The sequence below is a fragment of the Chelonoidis abingdonii genome, chromosome 6, assembly GCF_003597395.2.
Source record: "Chelonoidis abingdonii isolate Lonesome George chromosome 6, CheloAbing_2.0, whole genome shotgun sequence".
Classification (NCBI taxonomy): domain Eukaryota; kingdom Metazoa; phylum Chordata; order Testudines; family Testudinidae; genus Chelonoidis; species Chelonoidis abingdonii.
The window spans coordinates 104,113,111-104,134,661 of NC_133774.1; the positions used below are offsets into that span (position 1 = coordinate 104,113,111).

The 21,551-nt window shown below is 42.4% G+C and overlaps 2 long non-coding RNA genes across 4 annotated transcripts in view; both read left to right on the plus strand.

The window, feature by feature from the left end:
* The window catches only part of LOC142047001 (uncharacterized), a 105,427-nt gene that overhangs the window by 18,350 nt on the left and 65,526 nt on the right, over positions 1 to 21,551 (plus strand). The window lies entirely within an intron of this gene.
* Positions 1 to 21,551, plus strand: part of LOC116823191 (uncharacterized) — a 36,708-nt gene that overhangs the window by 3,313 nt on the left and 11,844 nt on the right. For 2 of the 3 annotated variants that reach the window (XR_012656152.1, XR_012656150.1), the window contains exon 2: positions 2,832 to 2,999. This is a non-coding gene — a long non-coding RNA (uncharacterized LOC116823191). Of the gene's footprint in view, positions 1 to 2,783; positions 3,000 to 21,551 lie in introns of all 3 variants that reach the window. The other variant, XR_012656151.1, reaches the window with a different exon arrangement.

The following is a 21,551-nucleotide window of genomic DNA, read 5'->3' on the forward strand; positions in this document are numbered from 1 at the left end:
AGTGTCAGCTAAGTGGGAAAATCCCTCTTTTTTTGCCTAATTGCACTTTTTTCTGGTTTGAGGTCTTTACCGTGTATATTTTAAAGTGACATTTTATTGGTACTTAACAGCTCACATTTAATTACGGTTTTGTAGTATACAAAGTAAAATTGAAATAAAGTAAAATATCATGCAACTGCTTCATAATTTCTCAGTCAGAAATAAAGGACATGGTATTTGGTGAGTGAAATCATGTATGATTGTTCTTGTGTTTTGAATCTTTTTTTTTTTCTTCTGAGCTTTGGCTGACATCCAGATTTTTCTAATTGTTGTCAGTGTGTCTGAGATCTGCTTCCTGAAGAGGTCCACTCAAGTTTTGATATGTTGCCATTCTTTTTCACTGTGTGTATAGTTACTTGTGTTGGGTTTCCAGTGTTGTCCTAGGTCAGTGGTTCTCAATCATTTCCTTATACTTACCCCATATTACAAGAGAAAAGTGTTGGTATCTTCCACCCCCTGTAGCCTTAAATAAAGGCCAGGTGATCATGATCCCTGGGTGAGAATTCGTGTCCTTTGGTGTGGGGACTTGCATGGAATTATCCTGTGCTAAAATATAAACTCTGCTGTGGCTTGTTCTCATTCTTCTTGTTAATGATGGGCTAAGAATGAGTTTAATGGAAGCAACCAAGTGATAAAGATTTAATCCCCTGCTAGGCTCCTTTTATATTTTTGTCATATTTTTTCTTTCCCTTTCCAATTCAGACTTTATTTTGCTAATTCCTTAAATATTGGAGAAGCACAATGGGAAAGATTGTAGTAGTTTGACACAAGTCCCCTTTTCAGAGGAAGCCATCGGTGCCTGAACTTTTGGATACTTATCCAGACTAAACTACCAGCATTTTCATGTTTGCCCTTCACTAGTTTCAGCTGCTAAATCCTATTATTCCACATTTTCTTCCAAGATACAGTGTTCAAGAGGCACAGAACTTGCTCATCTTTCTGTGGGATGTAAATATCCCATTACTGTCTATGCTATTTTTTTTATTTTTTATACCTTTCCTTCCTCAAAGTTACATCCTAATATTGGGTAAATATGAAGGGGCCAAATTCATGCTTGTGGCAAATGGCTGCATCTTGACCAATTTCTGTGGAGCTGCAACCCATTACTCCAGAACTGGATCAAAATCAAAGTTTTTTCTTCTGATAAAGAATATCTTCTCTTGGCAATTGTCTTTTTCTCAGCTGACCTGGTTAGTAGTAGTAGGAGTGGTGGTAGTAGTATTTATTATGTTTGACTGCTGCCTGAAGGACAGCAGAGACTCATTTGCCACAGTATTCCCATGTTTTTCACTGTTGTGGAAATTAATTAAGAGATGTTGATTTTTAAAGTTTTCCCACTCCCTGCCCCTTAGTATCTCAAATATTTAAACAATTTTTGGCCATCTCTTTTTAAAATTTTTTTATTTCTCCTTTCTCTGTTTGTAATAAGATTAATTATGTGTGGTACACCTCTGCTTATCCCCATGAAAGAAAATCTAAAACGAAGGATTTCAGCTTCAAGAAGGCTATTTTGTCCTGTTTCCGATGTTCTAAAGGGATTAATTTACCATATCGTATAGCCCTGGAAGACTGTGATAATTGAAAACATCCATATTCATTGCATGTTCAAAGGGATCTGTCTGACTTTGTAATGTAAAAAGTGCATTTTTAACCTGAACGGGGACCTGCATCTGGTATTGCTTAATCCTATTAGTCCGACAGTTCCAAAGCTTTAGTGTATAATCATTAGCTCGTGTTAATCCTCAGACATGCCTCCAGCTTCAGCCTGTCAGAAGGAGTCCCTGTAGGGAAAATGTGGAGGTGCTGATAGCACAACACCAACTAATCTTATCTTAAATGCTAGCAGCAGCCACTATCTGTGATAGCCAGGGAATTAAAAACAATTTTTTTTATTGGTATTGGGTATTGCTTTTTCCTTTCTCTCACACAGCTCTTCTACCATGCCCTAGTTTCCCCCCACCCTCACCCCTTTGTCAGGGAAGGAGCAACAATGATGGTAGCTGAGTGAGTGGCAGTGGGGGAAGCGGGGGATGTTTGAAGATATTTACTATCCTGTCATAAAAATAGCAGGGTAAGCTACTAAACTTTCAGGTGCTTTGTAGACTTTTCCATAGAAGAGTCTCAATTCTATCTCACATAGGCATATAATTTAGATCCCTTTTTCAATGGACTGCAGAGTAACACGACTACAGCAGCTATGATCTCTGGCAAAGAATGGCAGCCCCAAATACTTCAGTCTCACCTGTGTTTGCCTGGTATGCTCGCCTGCTCTTTGTGTGTGATTTAGGGTATGGAACAGCTTTCACTTAAGGACAGATTAAAAGGATCTGGACTGTTCAGCTTGGAAAAGAGACAATTGAGGGGGGGATATGATAGTGGTCTATAAAATCGTGAATGGTATGGAGAAGGTGAATAAGGAGGTGTTGTTTACCTGTGACAGTCAGCAGTGATCCCCGAACAGCCAGTAGCCTTATAATAGCTGACAACAATTAAAAAAAATTGAACACCTCACGGACACAGTAGCCTGAACTTTTAAACTGTCTTCCCTTATCGGTCTTAAGGCAGTTAAAGCTGGTCCTAAGCCAGTTTTTGCTGAGCAAATTGCAAAAGTGCAGGGTTTGCTAACCACCAATCAAATGCTAACACGACCAAAGCCTGTATGTAAATGTGTATAAAAAGTTCTTAAGTTTTTGTATGAAGTAGAGTCTTTGTACCAAGGTGCAAAACTCTCCTTTCTTCTGCAGAATAAAGCAACCTTTCCTTATCCCTGTCTGGCTGTCATTGGCTCTCAGCTAGGTGGACCCGACATTTCAGTAACAGTTTCTGGCGACCCCAGATGGGACCCTCCTAGCTTGGACATCGGACTCCGGACGGTTGCGGCGAACTAGGAGCGGCGCCACCGGGGGTTTAGCCCTTCTTCCTCACTTCACTGCGGCCCCTGGGGTTCGTGCTCCGATAAGGTGAGCCCTTTTATCCCTTAAAGATTAGTGTAAACACCCAAAAACCTCTCTGCCAGTTTCAAAAAACCTTCATTGCAAAATTAACAGGCAAATATTATCAAGGAAAGTGGTTTCCTTCATTCCTTCCCTTGAGTCCAATAAATAAGACCCATGCATATTATATAAACGTCTCCTCTAGCATTTTATCACCTCACTCATCCCTTATAAAAATTTCTAAATGCCAGGGGATGCTAATAAGCTTTGTATCACACTTGTTTGCTGTTACATGCTTTGGGGGTATCTTAAACAACACCCACGCCATAGGACATTTAAATGCATACCATTGGTGGTGCCGGGGCCGGGTATTTGGCAACTCCAAACATCAAAATGTTAAAGTAAATTAGCGCCACCAAGTAGCAAAAAGCTCCCTCACCCTTTATTTACAAAGCCCCAGTCTGTATTTTATTTATGGCCATAATGCTTATAAAGCTGTCTGGCTGGGTTTTCTCCCTCACCCAGTGTGGTGTAGCCAGAGCATTACCAAACATTCAGGTAAACACCACACTGGACTCACGCCAAATCCTCAGCCTAAAAACTTATTCTCACAAGCTCTTCACACCCTTGAAAGGGGCTCGGGTTAAACGTGCTAAAAAACCCCTAATAATCAGGCAAACGGAATTTCATTCTTTTATACCTAAACTTATTCCTAAACTAAAAATAGAAAAGCTTTTGGCAGTAATAAACATTTCTGCAAAACTTAAAAAAGCAGCTAATGCCTCCTTAAATGCTTCCCAAAAGTTACAACAAAAAATCAATAACATAACAAAATAACACTGCAAAATAAGCATGTGCTAAATGCTGTAAATGCTAAAATAGGGAGGGCCTGTGCTCGCATTTAAAAAAAAAAGCTGTTTTTATATTAATCGCTCTAATTTAATTTAAAAAAAAATTGCAGTCCATCAAAAATGCAGCTGTTGTTTTCCACACTGTATCTCTTAATTATACCCTTAATTTTAAAAACCTCCTCCCAAACCTTGGTCGTAGTTTACTGGCCTTTTTCCATAAAATTGTCAAATAAATTATTTTTTTCTTTTCTTTCTTTGTATCATTTAAGTAATATTGCAATGTGCAAAATGTTTATGTAATGCTATTACTAAAAGCTCTACTGTCCGTAAAAAAATTCAATATCTCTCCCTCCAGCTTAACCTCAAATTTTGTATTGGGCCTGACAATTTAAATTATCAGGCCCGAAGGGGGGACTGTGACAATCAGCAGCGACCTCCGAACAGCTAGTAGCCTTATAATAGCTGACAACTATTAAAAAAAAATAATTGAACGCCTCACGGACACAGTAGCCTGAACTTTTGAACTGTCTTCCCTTATCGGTCTTAAGGCAGTTAAAGCTGGTCCTAAGCCGGTTTTTGCTGAGCAAATTGCAAAAGTGCAGGGTTTGCTAACCACCAATCAAATGCTAACACGACCGAAGCCTGTATGTAAATATGTATACAAAATTCTTGGTTTTTGTTTGAAGTAGAGTCTTTGTACCAAGGTACAAAACTCTCCTTTCTTCTGCAGAATAAAGCAACATTTCCTTATCCCTGTCTGGCTATCACTGGCTCTCAGCTAGGCGGACCCCGCATTTCGGTAACACCTTTTACATAACACAAGAACCAGTGTCACCTAAGGAAATTAATAGCAGGATGAAAACAAACAGAAGGAAATACTTCTTCACACAGCGTGTAGTCAACCTGTAGAGCTCATTGCCAGGAGATGTTGTGAAGGCCGAAAGTATAACTGGGTTCAAAAAAGAATTAGATATGTTCATAGAGGATAGGTCCATCAATGATGATTAGCCAGAGTGGTCAGGGATGCAACCCAATGCTCTGAGTGTCCTCAGTCTCTGATTTCCAGAAGCTGGGAGCAGACAGAGAGTGGATCACTTGATGATTGTTCTGTTCACTCCTTCTGAAATATTTAGCATTGGCCATTGTTGGAAGAAAGGAAACTGGGCTCAATGAACCATTGGCCTGACCCAGTGTGGTCATTCTTCTGTTCCTGAGGGAGCTGAGGAGTGAACTCTGAGCACCCAGCCTCTGAAACGGTACCTTCCTTTTCCTTTTTAAAAGCACAAGGAGACTGCACAGAGAAGGGGAAAATGTTCACAGGTTAAATACTGCTCTCACACCACTGTAACCTCATTGACTTTGATGCAATTATTCCTGATTTGTGCTAGTGTAGCTAGTAACTACTTTTCATTTAGACTCCTTGAAATGTAAACTGCTCCAAAATAGTTCTGTTGGCTGCTTTATTTTCTTTTTCTGCATTTACATTGGGACGAATTCTGATTCCACTGAGTCAAAGGTAAATCTCCCATTGATATGAAAAGGGAGCAAAGTCAAAGCTCTGTTTGTGTGTTCAGAATGGACCTTATTGCATCTTTGCTAGTGTCACACTTAATACCTCATCAAAACAGCTTGCAGGTTTTGATTTTCAACTATTGCATTTTACAAGAATAATAAAACTTGGCACTTCCACAGTGATGTCCATCTGAGGACCTTAAAGTACTTTTAAAAAAAAAAAAAACTTTAATGCATAGCTCTACTATTGCATTTTAAGCATGCGGGATGTGAGGGGCAAAGAAGTTACGTGACTGTCCCAAGGTCATGTCTCAAGCAATTGTGAGAGCCAAGAATAGAACTCCAAATTCCCGCCTCCCGGTCTTATATTCTGACTACTGGAAAGCCCTCCTTTCAATTGACATTATGGTAGTAATTCTTATTGTTCAGGTTACCTAATACTTTCTACTATAAGTCACAGTACACAGAATGAGGCAGAGATTCTGTGGGGGGGAAAAAGTGCATCTCTACCCTGATATAACAAGACCTGATATAAGGCGGGTTCTCATACAAGGTAGTAAAGCTCTGACATGCTGCTCTGAGCAGCGTGTTAAGGATGCCAGGCCAGGCTGGGGCCGAGGGGCTTGATAAGGGGCAGAGAGTGTTGGGGGAGTCAAGGGCTCTGCCCCCACAGTCTGGGGGGCAGGAGCTATGGGAGGGCCCTTTTGGTGGCCCCCCAGTCTCAGAGTGGCCTGGGGGATTAGCGGGGGCCGAAAGAAGCCCGCTCTGCTTCCCTCGCCCGAGCTCTAGCCCTAGCCATGTCGTTCGGGCGAGAGGGCTTGGGGGAAGAGATCCCCAGCCCCTGCACTCACCAGCATCAGCAGAAGTGGAGCGGCCCGGCCCCAGCCTACTCCACTCAGCCAGCTCCCAGCTGCAGCGCTCGGCTTCCCGCCGCAGGTGGATATAGGGGCCGTCCTTTCCCCAACCTCTCTGCACTCATCTGTGGCAGGAAGCAGAGTGATGCGGCTCCAGCCTGCTCCACTCCGCCAGTTCCCAGCCACAGCACTCCACTTTAGGGGGCCTCCTTTCCCAACCTCCCCACACTCACTGGCGGCGGGAAGTGGAGCAGCCCAGCCCTAGCCAGCTCCACTCTACCAGCTCCCAGTTGTTGCACTCCACTTCCCGTCGAGCAGGTAAGTGCAGGACCTTTCCCCAGCCGCCCCCCAGCGACACGGCTCGGGCTGAGGCAAGGAAAGCTGCAGGTGAGTTTATGGGGGGGAGGAAATCCTTTCTCCAACGTCCCCACACTCACCGGCAGCGGGAAGCGGAGCGCTGCAGCTGGGAGGTGGCAGAGTGGAGCCGGCTGGGGCCGGGCTGCTCCTCTTCCCGCTGCTGCCAGTGAGTGCCTGTTGGGGGCCAGGGTGGTGGTGGTGGTGGATAGGGGTCGGAGCAGTCAGGGGACAGGGGGGTTGGGTAGAGGATGTGGTCCTGCGGGTTATTAGGGGTGGGGGTCTCTGGAGGTGGGCGGTCAGGGAACAAGGAATGGGGGGGGGAAGCAAGTTTGATATAACGCGGTCTCACCTATAATATGGTGAGATATTTTTGTCTCCTGAGGACCGCGTTATATCAGGGTAGAGGTGTATATCATCATATAATTAAAGACTATATCTTAATGATTGGCCACAAAGAGGTGTGAATTTAAAGTTGCACAGACAACTTTACTTCTGGCATTTCCTAACTTTTGAGTGTTTCACTTTGCAATCAACTTGTATTCGAAGAATTTTATATTTTTAATTGTATGGAGATACAGTGCTGGCATTGTAATATTCAGTAGTTAATATATAGATCAGCATATGTAATCAATGCAATTAACCAAAAACAGAGTGTGTAATATTGTCCATTTTATTGTGGCAAAAATGTTAACTAATGTGAATAATCTCCTTGAAGAAATAACTTAAGTTTGGATATAGTAATTATACTGAAAACATAAAAATTGTTACCCGCCCTCTACCGCCCCCATTCACATTGAGCTGATATGAAAAATGAAGTATCAATGAACTCCTACAATGATGATATATGGTATTTCATTGCCATTGACTCTAAGAACAGTGAATATAAAATGTGTGTGGGAGGAATAAAGTATTTAATGTCTATCTCAGACTGCACAGCAGGACAAAAGGTATGATGCTGCTTGATGTTCTCTGATCTTTGCTTTGCCTGCCATAAACCTGAGTTCAGCTCTTTAGTTTTACAATGAATTGGAGTCTGATATTGTAATTGCAAGATTGCAGTTCATGGAGAAACAGATTACTCCTGATTTTTAGAACAACTCAAGTCATTTACCTGAGGAAAATAAAGACAAACTATTTTTCTCCCTTGTGGCTTTTCAGATTATACCAGGTAAGGACTCTCTCAAACACCCATGTCAAAACCTTGGAACCCTTCCTCTGTAAATTTGGCATACTTCCTTTCTGTGTCAAAGTCTGAACCAGATTTTGGGGGGAGACGGGGCCAGCGACTACAGTGTCTGTAAAATACAACAAGCCACATCCTCAACTGGTGTAAATCAGCAGAGCTCCACTGGCTTCAGTGCAACTGTGCTGATTTACACTGGTTGACTATCTGATTTTACTGTGAACATTATTGTCCTCAACTAGAGAGAAAATATTTAGAACATACTGAAAATATATGTAGACGCACTTGGGGGAAAAAAAGTTGACATATTGATGATAAAAAAGACAAGGGAAGCTCCATGCATATAAATACAAGGCAAAGCAGACTTCCCAGATCTATAAGGTGAAATATATAATGTATATATGTAATATGTCCCCACAAACAAAATAGCATTGTAAGCCAAGTAAAGTTACTCCGGGGCACAATTCTCCTGCCTGAATCATAAAAGTAGGTAAGCCAGGTCCACGTGTGCCTTATTGCTGAGGCCAGAGTTCAGGTTCTCTATCCCAGTAGGAAACAGATAAATACTTGCTTCTCTTCATGGAGGAATATGTGGTTTCCCTGTGCATAGTATGTCATGATTAGTGGACAAAGTGCTGGCTGATGGGCACAATATGGGCAAGACCTCCTTTTGGCATTTTTTTGCTGATAAGGTTTTAGATGGGTGGACTGTGCTTTGAGGCAATGTCAGTTGGTTTGTAATTTTCTTCTCCCATTTAAAGGGCCCTCATCATTCATGTCCCTCTAGTAATGTACCTTCTATCCATTAATATATTATTTTGTCCCAAGGACAGTTTTCCTCCTCGGACCATTCTTGTCTGTCTGACAAACCTTCTCTGGCTTGATGTCAGCTGATAAACCAGACCTGGTTTGTGGGCTGTAGAAACTGTATTCTGAGTGGAACTAGCAGCTCTGCTCGTTTTATGTTTATTTTAAGGGAATGGATAGAGAGGATTATTCCTGGAGCTGTCTGAAGGATAAAGATCCTGACGCTGATAGTAAGGCAGCTTCCTGGGTGGTGAGTCAGCTGTGGTGTGTCAGGAGGGCATTGCTGTCTTGAAGAACCAAAGCTGGACAGCATGATGGGAGTAACTGGGAGGATATATCTATTCTTCCCTTTTCCCCATTTCCCCAGCTCCTGCTTTTTGCCCTCCTAGAACCCCCTGAAGATCCCCCTTTCTTGCTGTGTTCCATAAAACATGGGGAAGTTTGGAGGAGCTAGCCGTGTTCTCCAGGGCATGCCCCACAATCATGACTCCACCTCACCAATAGTGCTGCAACTTAGGGGAATGTATTTCCCTGCCCCCTCGGTGGCTTATCAGACCCTCTGTTCCCAGCTTGTGAACCACTAGTAATTCCTCCCAACCCCAAACACTTCTTGCAAACATGACAAGGAAGTAGGGAAGGGGGCAGGAGTTTCTCCTTTAGTTTGACAACTGGAATTAGCCTGTCCAATTATTTAGCTATGCTGGATACACTTGGCAAAGCTCACTGCAGTTATGCTGTATTAGGGAATGTCTTTTATAAAAGTAAATATTGAAAGTCAATCGTTTGTAGGATACAGGGGACCAGCATGCATATATGAGGGGAGTTTGTGGTTTCTAAGGACTGTGGCAATATGGCATGAGTGTTCTGAAGAAGGGTGAGCCTCCCCCCCACACCTTAATTTACAAAAAAGGTTTGGGTATTTTTTTTGAGGTTTTATAGCTTATCCTAAGAGCACTTCTCAACATCCTCAAAAATTCAAGGACCCCTCAGAAGAGGGTTTCCCACTTCTAGTTTGTTTTGGTTTTTTAGAAATAGATGGTTAGAGCAACGGAGAAGCTTTTAAGATTCTATCAATGGCAAAAGCTTTGACTCAACCTTATATATGGCATCACTACTTTACCATAGCACTGTTTCTAGGGATTGCTTCCACACAGCACTGCCTTCAGTAGAGTCAGGATTTCAGCCTGTAACTTGAAATGTTCCCTGCATGTGATCTGCATTCAGTGTGGTTCCGTAATGAGTCTCACTGCCTCTGGATCATAAACTGTACAGTAAAGTGCAGTAACAATGTTCCCGCCTTCATTCCTTCTCAGCCATCTTTCATCTTCCCATATCCTCTTTTCCCTACTGTTATTTCCTCCCACTTCCTTCCTTCCCCACCTATCTAACCATAAGTCCACCAACTTTTGGGTCATGAGCACACAGGAGGCCAGAAGTAAGGGGCGGAAGTGGATGGAGTGGCTCCAGGGTGCTACGGCTGCTCTGTTGCAGTTGGCACCTGGCTGTCAGCAGCAGTGGTGACAGTGGTTGCGGAGGTTGGCGGTGAGCACTGGTTTTTTTTTTTCATTTTATTTCTTTTTATAAGTCGTTTACAAGTCCATGTTGTTTGTATTTATTTGCAAAAAAAAAAAAAAGCAAAAGCATCCCTACCCTCACAAGACCTACGTGATTTGGTATTTGTATATGTATTTGGTCCTGCCATGAGGGCAGGGGACTGGACTCGATGACCTCTCGAGGTCCCTTCCAGTCCTAGAGTCTATGAATCTATGATTAGGGGATAGGCTGAGATGGATGCTGACCCCATTTCCCCCACTGGGTAGGAGACCAGGAGGAAATCCTACCTCTAACTTCCTACTGCCAACCTGCCTTTCCTTGGAAGAGAGGAATATGGCTCCAGAACAGGAGCTGAGTCCTGGGCAAGTGAGACCAATCAGCTGTCACAAGGGTGAGCCTGGAGAAGATACATGCAGCTGAGGTATGAAGATGTTGAGTTTGCTGTCATTGCTGGAAGAAGCAGGCCCAAATGCAGACCTCTGGAGCTTTTTTGATCTTGCCACAGTGACCTCCTCAAAAGGGATAGTGCATAAAACGCCAATATTGCAAAAGCATCAGCATCGGACTCCATATGGTTGTAGGTGTCTGCCTGCCTGCACAGATCTGATTCCAGGATCAAGGCCATATTTACTTCCCATAATAATTAATACCATGAAAAAGAACTAAGCTTCCTTTTATTCTTCAAAATAAGAACGGAAACATTATAGAGGGATTTCTTCTACCATCTTCTCAGAAAACTGTATTTTACTATTTTTAGATCAAGAAGACAGGATCATCTGAATATCTGGTCACAGGGTGTTAAGGGACAATGATACTATGTAGATGATTGCTACTAGGATGCCTCTAAATAAAAATATATTAGACTTAGCTTAAAAAAACAACAGCAACAGAGGACTGAAACCCACAGACGGCAGTCATTTTCCCACTCATCCAAGGATTTGTACCTTATGGAGGAAGAATGAGAGAGACACATGCTGCTGGGGCTTGAATTCTGATCTGTGATACATCAGTGTAAATCAGGAGTAATTCTGCTGAAGTCGTTGCAGTTACACAGATGTAAAGCCAGCATAAGTGAAAGGAGAATCAGGCCCTTAAACAAGTGCACACACCTTGAAATAAAAGTATGCTAGAGAGGAAGCTAAGCAGAGTCTCATGTGCTGCCAACTCGAAGGCAAATGCAGAGGATTTTCCTGTGTTTCTCCCAGCAATCTTTTTTGGTACTGGTGAGCCTTTCAATTCATGTTGCCAGAAAAATGTTAGCTGCTGACTCTACTCCATTGGAAGGAGAATCTTCTTCTTTCCAGTGCCTCAGCAGGATTTGTTTTGGCAAATGCACATGCAATAAGCAACTGCTTTCTCTGTGAAGGAGAAAATAAGCTTTCAGTTGTAGTGCCCAATAGACTTACTTTGGAGGAAGGTTCAAATTCAGTCTGAAGGGTTAGCAGGATTCCAGCTCAAACATCTTGTCATCATTTTTGGAGCTCAGCAACAGCATTGCCAAGGAACATTTTTGACAGGAGCAGAGCTGACGTGTCCTGATGGCATTTCCAGAATCCTCTTGACTGTCTCAAACTCTGCTTCAAGGAACCTCTGTGCAGACAGCCAGGAACACTTATGGAATATTGTGAACTAAAGAAACAAAGCAATTAGGAGACTTCTGACTTTTTTTTCAAAATGCCATCAACTACAGGAATTGTTAATACCAGTTTGTAAATAGATACCATTCAAATTTCTAGAAACCTGGGATGAAATAGAGAAAAATGACTGACTTATTTACCAGCCAAGTGTCTTATGATAGCAGAGCTAAGGATTCTTTAAAGGACATAGTTCAGCTTCAAGGATAGACAGTTTAATGATAGACATTTGTTTAGGAATAACCTTTATTTTGCTTGACACCTTGGGCAATGACTAAAAGTATTGCGAATCCAAACTTGTTCATGATGAATGTGTTATGTTTGATACCCTTTTTGACACTGATATTTCTTCTAATGCTGTTGAAGGTAGTTTAATCAAGAACATTAAAAGAAAAACAGGTTATCTCTGTTGTTTGGAATAGCATTTGAGTGTGGTGTGTGTGTGTATTTATCAGAACATTCAGGGGTTCTATATAAAGTCAATCCATGGATACAAAAGATGTTTATCTTTCAGTAGAACAGAACTTTAGGAATTGTGGGTTTACTTAGATGTGAAGTTCTACAAATGATATCAACTTTTTTCTTGTTTTTCATTCTTTGAGTCTATACTTCAAGTATGTGATCAAAAAGTGCTCTTTTCTCTTTCTTTTCTTCTCTCTGCCTACTCTCCTTTCTTTCTTTGTTCCTTCACTCCCCATTTTCTCTCTTATATCTGCTGTAGTCCCACTTTTCTCAGCACTCCAGACAGTGCATTTTATTTTTCTCTGACTGATTTGAGGTCCAGTGTCCAGGTGAATTGCTTAGGGACTAGTAACACTAGCAAGTAGACTAGCTGCTGCAGGGACTACTTGATTTGGCTTATTATCTGCATGGAATTTTGGAAGACCTAGGTCTTGCCAGGAAGAGGTGATTTGGCAGGTTTCACTCTTCCATCTGAGACACTACTTAACCAATGACCATCACCATGCTGGGTAACATTCTGATACTAGAGATGACATATTTGAAATAAGACACAAAATAGGGGTCCTGCCCATATTAAAACACCCTGTCATTGCATTTCCCCCCTCAAAAGTTGGAATGTTAGCCAAATAGACCAAGTCCTAATCTGGAAAACTATAATGCTTATATAACTTGCCCTGAAACTTCAGTTAGTCTTTCCTTGCATCCTGCCCTAAACTGCTGCATGCAGTGGCTGAGCCCTGTCAAACAGCTCAACATTTGAGGAGGTGGCTGCATTTCATGATGGTTAATTCCTACATATATAAAGGGCCAGATTGTTTGTTTCAGTGTGGCACAAACTTAATAGCACAACCCTCGGTAGAGGCCATTGCAGAGTCTCACTGTCCCAGAGGACAAGTGTGTTGAAGAATGATGATTATTGGGAATGCAGCTGTTATGCATCCCAGCATATAGGTTGGTGAACTCTCTTAGCAGGTGTGGAGACAAGCTATGGCCAGGTGCCAGCCTTGTCCCTGGTTCTCTTGGCAAGGCTCGCATTTGTGGGGGAGCTAGTCCTGTCATGTACTGCTTATACACAGTAGGTTGCAGGGGCACTACTAGCAGGTCTGGCTCCGGTACCAGATATGGACTGGCTACAGAGATTACATCGTGGAGGGGTACAAGAGATGCATTATCTATGAGATACCTTACCTGAGCTGATATAGCCAGCAGTGCATTAAAGTATGTTACATATGGTGCCACCTAGAGTCTGTACATTATTATACAGTTTTAGCATTCCATTACATCTCCATCACTAATTTTTACATTCCTACAATTTACAAAATTTACACCATCATGCTATCTTTGAAGTTCAGTATGTATCAGTTTAAGTGTCTTTGAACCATACTGGTTTTCAGTGACAAGACTCAGATGTCTAACAACTTGATCATCTGGCTGTCCGTTAGTTGCAATGACAGTCTCTTGTTGGCTGGAGAATCTTTGAGTTGTCTTCTTGTTCTGCATCTGCCATCTGTGGAGTGTGCTTTGTTGATTGTTCTTTCTGAGAAAAAAACTGAAAATGTTGGCAATTTCTGCTGAACTTTCCACTGTCAACTTCAATCAAATATGATCTGGGTAATGGTTTTGGTTGGAGTTCTCCATCTTTTTTCTCCATCCAGTTTGACACACAAACAGTCACTAGGTACTAGATCTGGCAGTTCTTTAACTGAGTGAAATCTGTTACAAAAGTGTTCATTAGCTCTTTTTTATCCAATTTGACTACTCTCTTCATGTCTGGCCACTTTGGAGATTGGAAAATAATCTAAGTTGGAATAGTAGTTCTGATCTCCCATCAGGAGGAAGGTATGCTGGACTATATCCAATAGCTGATATTAGTGAATGGATCTTCCTGCTGTAGGGTTTTCTTGGCTGTCTCTATAGCTCTCTCAGCCTTTCTATTCACTTGTGGGTAATGTGGGCTGCTAGTAATCAGAGCAATATTCTATTTCATTTGGAATGACTTAATCACAGCTGTGGTGAATTGTGGGCCATTGTCTGCCACTTCTTGTTCTGGAATACTGATGTGAGCAAAAGTACACTTCATTTTCTCAATGACACTTTCAGGTCCATTATTTCTATATACCTGGAAAAATAGTCCACTATGATTATGTAATGATATCTGAATTTGGATAAATCTGCAGCTAATCTCTTCCAAGTTCTGTCTGGTAGAGATGTTTGTATAATGTATGGTTCAACATTGTCTCTTAGGGTTATTTATACTGGATCGCCTTTCAAAAGTCTGATATCACCAGTTCTTCATTGAATTGTTCTACCTTTCTCACTAGGCAACCTCTGGCACACGGCTTACCAGGGTAAGCACCCTGGCGGGCCAGGCCAGTTTGTTTACCTGCCGTGTCAGCAGATTAGCGGAGACCATGGCTCCCACTGGCTGTGGTTCGCCATCCCAGGCCAATGGGGGTGACGGGAAACCGCAGCCAGCACATCCCTCGCCGCTTCCCGCCTCTCCCATTGGCCTGGGATGGCGAACCACAGCCAGTGGGAGCCATGGTCCGCCGAACCTTCTGGCCCGCCAGGGTGCTTACCCTGGCGAGTCACGTGCCAGAGACTGTCAACCACTGCACTAGGCCCATTGTGGTTGCTGCTGAAAAGATTGCGTGCCTTTGCATATGGTCACAGGATCATTCTGAAAGCAAACTATTTGTTTTGTAAATTGTTTCTGCGATGAACCAGTCCATGGAGTTTAGAATACCACCAGAAATATTTAGGGCTTTGTCAGGAGAATTCATTTCTGGGAGGGATTGAAGGTAACTATACGTCCCTTCTGATATGACTATCATGTTTGCTCCTGAGTCAATCCTAAAGTCAATAGTCTTCCCATGAATATTCAGTTTCACTCCAGGCAGGATCTGTGTCATCACATGTGATAGATCCCAGAAATAATGGCTCTTGTTAGTCTATAATACTCAATTCCTTAACTGCATTAGTGCAGCAAACAGCTGGAAAATGTCCATATTTTGTGCATTTATTACCTATTATGCCTTTGGCTAGACACACATTCCTTGGACTATACATTTTTCCACATCTTGTGCATTTAGTCTGAAAGGTTTCATAGTTAGGCTGGAATTTGCCCCTCATAGTCTCACAGTCTTATGATAATTACTTCTAGCACTCGTGCTGTATCTCATAGAGACTTTAAGCAGAAGGAACCATCGTGATCATCTAGTCTGACCTCCTGCACATTACAGGCCATGGAACCTCATCCACCCACTTCTGTAATACAGCCATAACCTCTGTACTGCTCCTAAGCTAGTTTCTAATTATTCAGATTTGGCAAATTGTTTGTTTTGCTGTTTTCCGAGCTCAGTCTGTTTTATTATTTGGATAGCCAAATGTAGGATTAAGTCTCTTCTTAATTGTAACTGCTGCAAGAGACACTTGTCTGTAAGTCCAATAACTGATCTGTAATATTTTCACATTTTACAGTCCCACAATCACGTCTTTTTTTTCCCAAGACATGTAAAGTTCTTATAAAAATTCAACATTTTCCTCTGGTTCTTGAATTCTCACAGTCCTCTTTGGAATTGTCATCAGTAAAGGCAAAGGATTTCAAGATATGCTCTGCCTGCTTCCCCATAGCATAAATTAAAGACACTACCTGAATCTCTCCAGTTTCCTTGTGGAGTTTAGTAGCAACATGAAATCTTGCAAAATGCCGCTTCCAGTCTGTTCATTCTGAAGGTCTGTCAAAGCCGAAGTTCACTGAAGAATGGCTTGTTGAGGAGAAAAATCCTGTAACTTTTGATGCCTTTTTTCTTCTGTTTGCAACCTTTGTTGCAGGTTTTTCTTCTTTCTCTTATCCTCTGGCACCAGGTTGGCTACCTTTACTTCTTACACCATTCTTCCTTTGTCATTCAGTGTTGAACGCATTCTACAACAATATGCATTACCTCACCTTTTGGGGGCGAAGCCAGACCTTTTGGCACCTGCTCCCCTATTTGGTGTAAACATTGCTTGTGCCAATCAGAGGCGAACACACACAGGTTTTGGGCCCCGTCCCTATGACACTTCTGTGATGTCATAGTGTAAGTACTTTAGGGTTGCCCTGCCATGTGCAGGCAGGAGAGAGGAAGAAAACGTGAATCCCGTGTATCCCGTGTACCCCCGTAACCGAGCCTGATCACCTCGAAGCCTCTCTCTCAGCTCACGTGTTTCAAATAGAGCTTCTACGTTTGCCGGTCGTGATGTGTTGGTTTGTATTTGTAAGTATCAGTTATTACTAAATGCTGCATTTTGTTTGTAAATATTGTTAGTAGATATTTTAGGCATTGTGTGTTTTAGGTTTTGTTAACTCTATTAGCTAATCATAAGCTGCTCCCTTACCCCTTGTAACTATCCCAATAAAATTTTAAATTGATTGATTTTAATTTTAGTTGTGTGTGTGTCTGCAGTTTGCCTCGTGACCCATACTCTCCTTGCATCTCTTACCTATATAGTCTGTTGCCACGTGCAGCCTGGTAAATAACAGGGTACCATTAACCCTGGCAGATACAGGTTGCCTCCTTCGGTGCCACCCGAGCTTTAGGTGTCAGCCAGCCGATTGTTCCCTGCAGCCTCAGTGCACGGAGGCTGTGGAGAACCTCGGTGCTGCAGATCCCTCTCAGCTTTGGAGAGAATGTAGCCGCATTGTTTAAAAAATCCGGAGGTACCGTTTCCAAATTGATTCCCCACCTCGGGTAATACCTGCTAATCCGGCACGCAAATTATTATGCCAAATGATAAAAAAATTAAATTTAATTAAGAAAACCATAAAATTGCGACCCGATAAATATAAATCTGAGAAAGTTTCTCAGAAGAAAATTCAAGTAAATGGTCAGGTGGAAGCCCTAACTGAGAAAGAAAAGGGTAAATTTGTAATGGGTAATGAATTGTTGACTAGTACAGCTTGTAAAAGTGAACCTGAAATGGGTAACTGTGATTTGCTGGAAGTAGCTCAGGGTAGTGAAAAAAAGCAGCAGCTATCTGTTGGGAGTGGCAATGTGGCCTGGTAGGGAAAGTCTGAATGACCCTAGGCAGCCTGGTGAGCTTATGGCTGTGTCTAGTCAGCAGTTTGGGAAAACAAGAATAGTGGAAGATGAGTGTCCCTATCCCTTACCTGTTTCCTGTGTGGAAAATTGTAACAGTGAAGGAAATGTGCCTGTGTCTGTTAGGGGTATTGACTTGCCTATGGAGGAAGCTACCTCGGTCTCCAAGCAGTTGTCTGTAAACAGCCCTGTGTGCTGGGACAAGGGAAATGAAATCCCAAGTTGTGTGTCTGGTGAAGGAGAATGTGTCTCCAGCTTTTCTGTGTCTGTGGAGCAAACAGAAGGTGCCTTTCAGCCTGTGATGGTTAAGGGTAATTCAGTTGTCTCAGAGTTGGTTGTAAATACAGCTAAAGCCCAGGAAGGGAATGGTCCTGAGTTCCTGTCTGCTGGGAAGGATGGCACTGTAACTAGGTTGCATCCAGTTTGTGTCTTAGCAAAGAGACCAGAAATTCTGGGCTTGTAGTTGCAGCTGCTGTCTGAGCAGGGTGTAATACCCTAGCCAGGGTGATACCCTAGCAAGGAGAGCAGAAAGGTGATTTAATTGTGTTACCTACTGACAGTTTAACAACTTGTAACAAGGAGGAAATAATTCCTAAACTTGTGTGTGTTGAGCCTAACAACTTGCAGGTTGCCAGTGACTATAAGGAAAGTTGCCAAGGGAAGGAGAGTACCTCTAACGTTTTATCTAGGGAGTCTATGAGTTTGGCCTGAAAAGAAATTGTGTAGGAATCTGCCTAATGGGCCAAAAGTAATTCTGAATGTAAGTAAGACCCAGAAAGAATCTGTTGTGGCTCAGGGAAGTGTTCCTTTAGAGCAAGCCCTAGGTGAAAAGGGTAAGGGCAGAAGTTCTGAGAGGGTGAATTGTTGCTTAGAAAAGCTGCTAAGGAAAGAAATCCTCATGGTAATCTGTGCAAGCAATTTACTGCAGCTAAAGGGTGTGAAAGTGATTTAATCAAGGAAGTTTTAGTTCCTAACAGCCAAAAGTTTTCTGTTGTTAATGGATCCACTGACTTTCCTGTTGAAAAATCCAGTGGGGGTAGCTTTGAGAAGGTCTCAAATAGAGTAGAAGCTGTTACAAAAGTTAAGCAGCCCTGTAATCAAGTGGCTGTGTGTGTGTGTGGCCAGCTTGTTGGAAAAACAATGTTGTTGAAACAGAAATGTCTCCATGCTAGTGTCTGTGTTAATGCAAATTACCTGACTAGCAGGGAGAAGAAAGACTTGCTAATAGCTGTGAGTACAAAGAGCCCACCCCCTCAGCCAGTGAATTTGGTTAAGCGAGAGAAATCAGGTTTTGGTCCTGCAGAACAAGGAGAAAAGAGAAGACTAAATTTTGCAAAGGGAAGCCACAGGTTAACCCTAAAATGCCCAAACTCCAATGGTGTTGATCCAAAGGTCTGGCATGACAAACAGGATTGTAACTGGACACTTGCAATGAATTTGTTGTTATTGCTAATGGTGATTTTTGCAACTAGTGTGTTGCTGTTACCAAGAATTGTAAATGTACAGACAGGAGTCCTGCTGCAAAAGCAGATCCAATCCACTATTTTCTAACTAAGTTTTACCTTGAGTCTGTAAAGAGATTCAATCCTGTTATTGAACATGACTTTGATAAACCATTTCTGTTATACACTGATATGGCTTCTAACCCAAGCCTCTGGCCATCGAGAACCTACGGGCCAGCAAGTACCCTAACACCTACTTAGTGGCTACAAGTGCCCCCAGTGACAAGCTAGTTCATCATAACTGGCTCAGCAAATGTAATTGTTAATAAACAAACTAATGCCCCTGAGCAGGGCTCGTATTATTCTGTTTTACAGGTTATGCTGCTCTCCCTCACAACATCTTTGCCCACGGAGCCCTTAGGAGAAGGTGGACTACAAACTTGGTTCGCCACCTACTGGGTGCAGAGGTCAGCAGAAACCAGTCCTGTCAGCGCTTAAGTCCAGAAGATTGCCTTGTTTGCTCCACTCAGTTTCTCACCTAAATATCCATTACCCTTTCAATTTGTACCAAGAGTTTATAACTTTTCTTCATTTAATATATCTAATGTAAATTGTTCTTCCCCTATGTGCAGTGGGCTGCTTCTAGTGTTTGGAATAATTGTTCTTCACAATTTAATTCTTATGTGTTTCCAGTTCTTAATGCTTCAAGTCGAAGTAATCATAGCTTTCCTTTAATTAAGGTATTACAGTTCCAGCACCTCATTGTTGGGTTTTTGTTGGTAATAGTTTAACCCAGCCCCTACTTGGGTTGGTGCATATTCTAATTGTTCTATGTGAAGTTTCTCTTATGCTAATACCTCCTTAACTAAACCCACTCTTAATTTTACCTACCCCCCGTCCCATTAATTGTTTTATCGTTTGATCATGATATTTTTTTGGAACCTTCTATACCTCCCTAACACACATGTATCTATTTCATGCCCTGCATCTGCATCATGCTGAGGCTGCATGTATCAATCGCACGTCCACCTTTTATTCTGTAACCAATAATGGGTGGAGCCATACCACATTTTCGTCCTTAAGACCCGGCCATTTTTGGATGTGCAGTGATGTTGCATTTGCTGTGCTTCCTCCCTCGCATCCTCTATTGTTAGTTTTAACCCTGTTGGTTATATGATGTTACGTGATCAAGTGCTGTTTCAATCCCTTGCTATTGAAACGCTTGCTAATACTACGGGCAAGGGCTTCTCCTTAGTTAATCAGCAGTTAAATTCCCTTGCTCATATAGTATTCAAAATAGATTAATGATTCAATATTTGTTACAATCTTCCTCACTTTGTACTAAATTTGCTGAAGTATATCCAGACTTTGCTGATAAATGTTGTGTTTCTTTGCCATCTATTTCTCCTAATTTGTCCTCAATTGTTAAAGACCTGCAAACGTTGAGCTCTACTGTCAGAGAGTCACGAGAGACCTTCCAGTTTTGGTCATGGCTCAATTGGCTTGGCCTTGCGCCCTACAAATCCTATTTCCAATCCCTGTTTGTGTCCCTTCTGGTTGGGCTCGCTCTTCTCTGTCTCGGATGTGCCTTCATAAAAGCCTGCATTCACAAGTTTGTTGCCTCGGCCTACATCGCTTCCACCCCCGAAGCGCACTCCCTCGTAGGTGGGAATGAGAGTCGGACTCGGAAGTTTAGGTTTTCGGCCAAAACTATCTCGGCCAGGGCACGGGGGGGGCATGTTATAATGGGTTCCTGTCTCATCCTGTATCACTTGCATACGGTATTGCCCTGGCCTTTCTTCCTTTGTCATTCAGTGTTTGAACGCATTCTACAACAATATGCATTATCACCTTTTGGGGCTTGAAGCCAGACCTTTTGCACCTGGCTCCCCTATGGTGTAACATTGTTGATGCCATCATAGGCACACACACAGGTTTTGGGGTTGTCCCTTGCACTTCTGTGATGTCATAGTGAGTACTTAGGGGTTGCCCTGCCATGTGCAGGCAGTAGAAGAGGAGAAAGTTCCGTGTTCCCGTGTATGCCGTGTATTGCCGTAACCTGAGCTGATCACCTCGAAGCCTCTCTCTCAGTCAACGTGTCAAATGAGCTTCTACGTTGCGGCGGATGTGGTTGGTTTGTATTTGTAGTATCAGTTATTACTAAATGCTGCATTTTTTTTTTTAAATATTGTAGTAGATATTTATAGGCATGTGTGTTTTAGGTTTTGTAACTCTATTAGCTAATCATAAGCTGCTCTTCTTCCCCTTGTAACTTCCCCGAATTAAAATTTTAAAATGATTAATTGTTGTGTGTGTGTCTGCAGTTTGCCTCGTGACCCATACTCTCCTTGCATCTCTTACCTATATAGTCTGTTGCCACGTGCAGCCTGGTAAATAACAGGTCTGCATTTTCTTTTGCCCCTGCGAATACGTGGCAATCTACAATGTACTCCTTGTGCACAGTAGGCTGCAGAACTACTACTGACTGCTCTAGTGCCTGTACCAAATATGGATTGACTACAGAGCTTCCATTATGGAGAGATTCACAAGATATGTATTCTCCATGGGATACTTCCATGCACTGCTGGCTATAGCTGTTACCAGCTGAGATAAGGTATGTTACACATAGCATAATCTAGTGGCTGTATATTATAATACAATTTTGGCATTCCATTACAAGCCTCAAACAGGTTTTTTACTTGGAGGGATGGAAAAGCTAAAGGTGTGGCTGGTCAAAGCATGGGGGCAGAGGGAGAAGGAGGAGAATGCACCCTTTTCCCATGTGCGCACCCTTTTCCCATGTGCACACCCTAGAACAAGATTGGCCACAATATAGCGCAAAGTT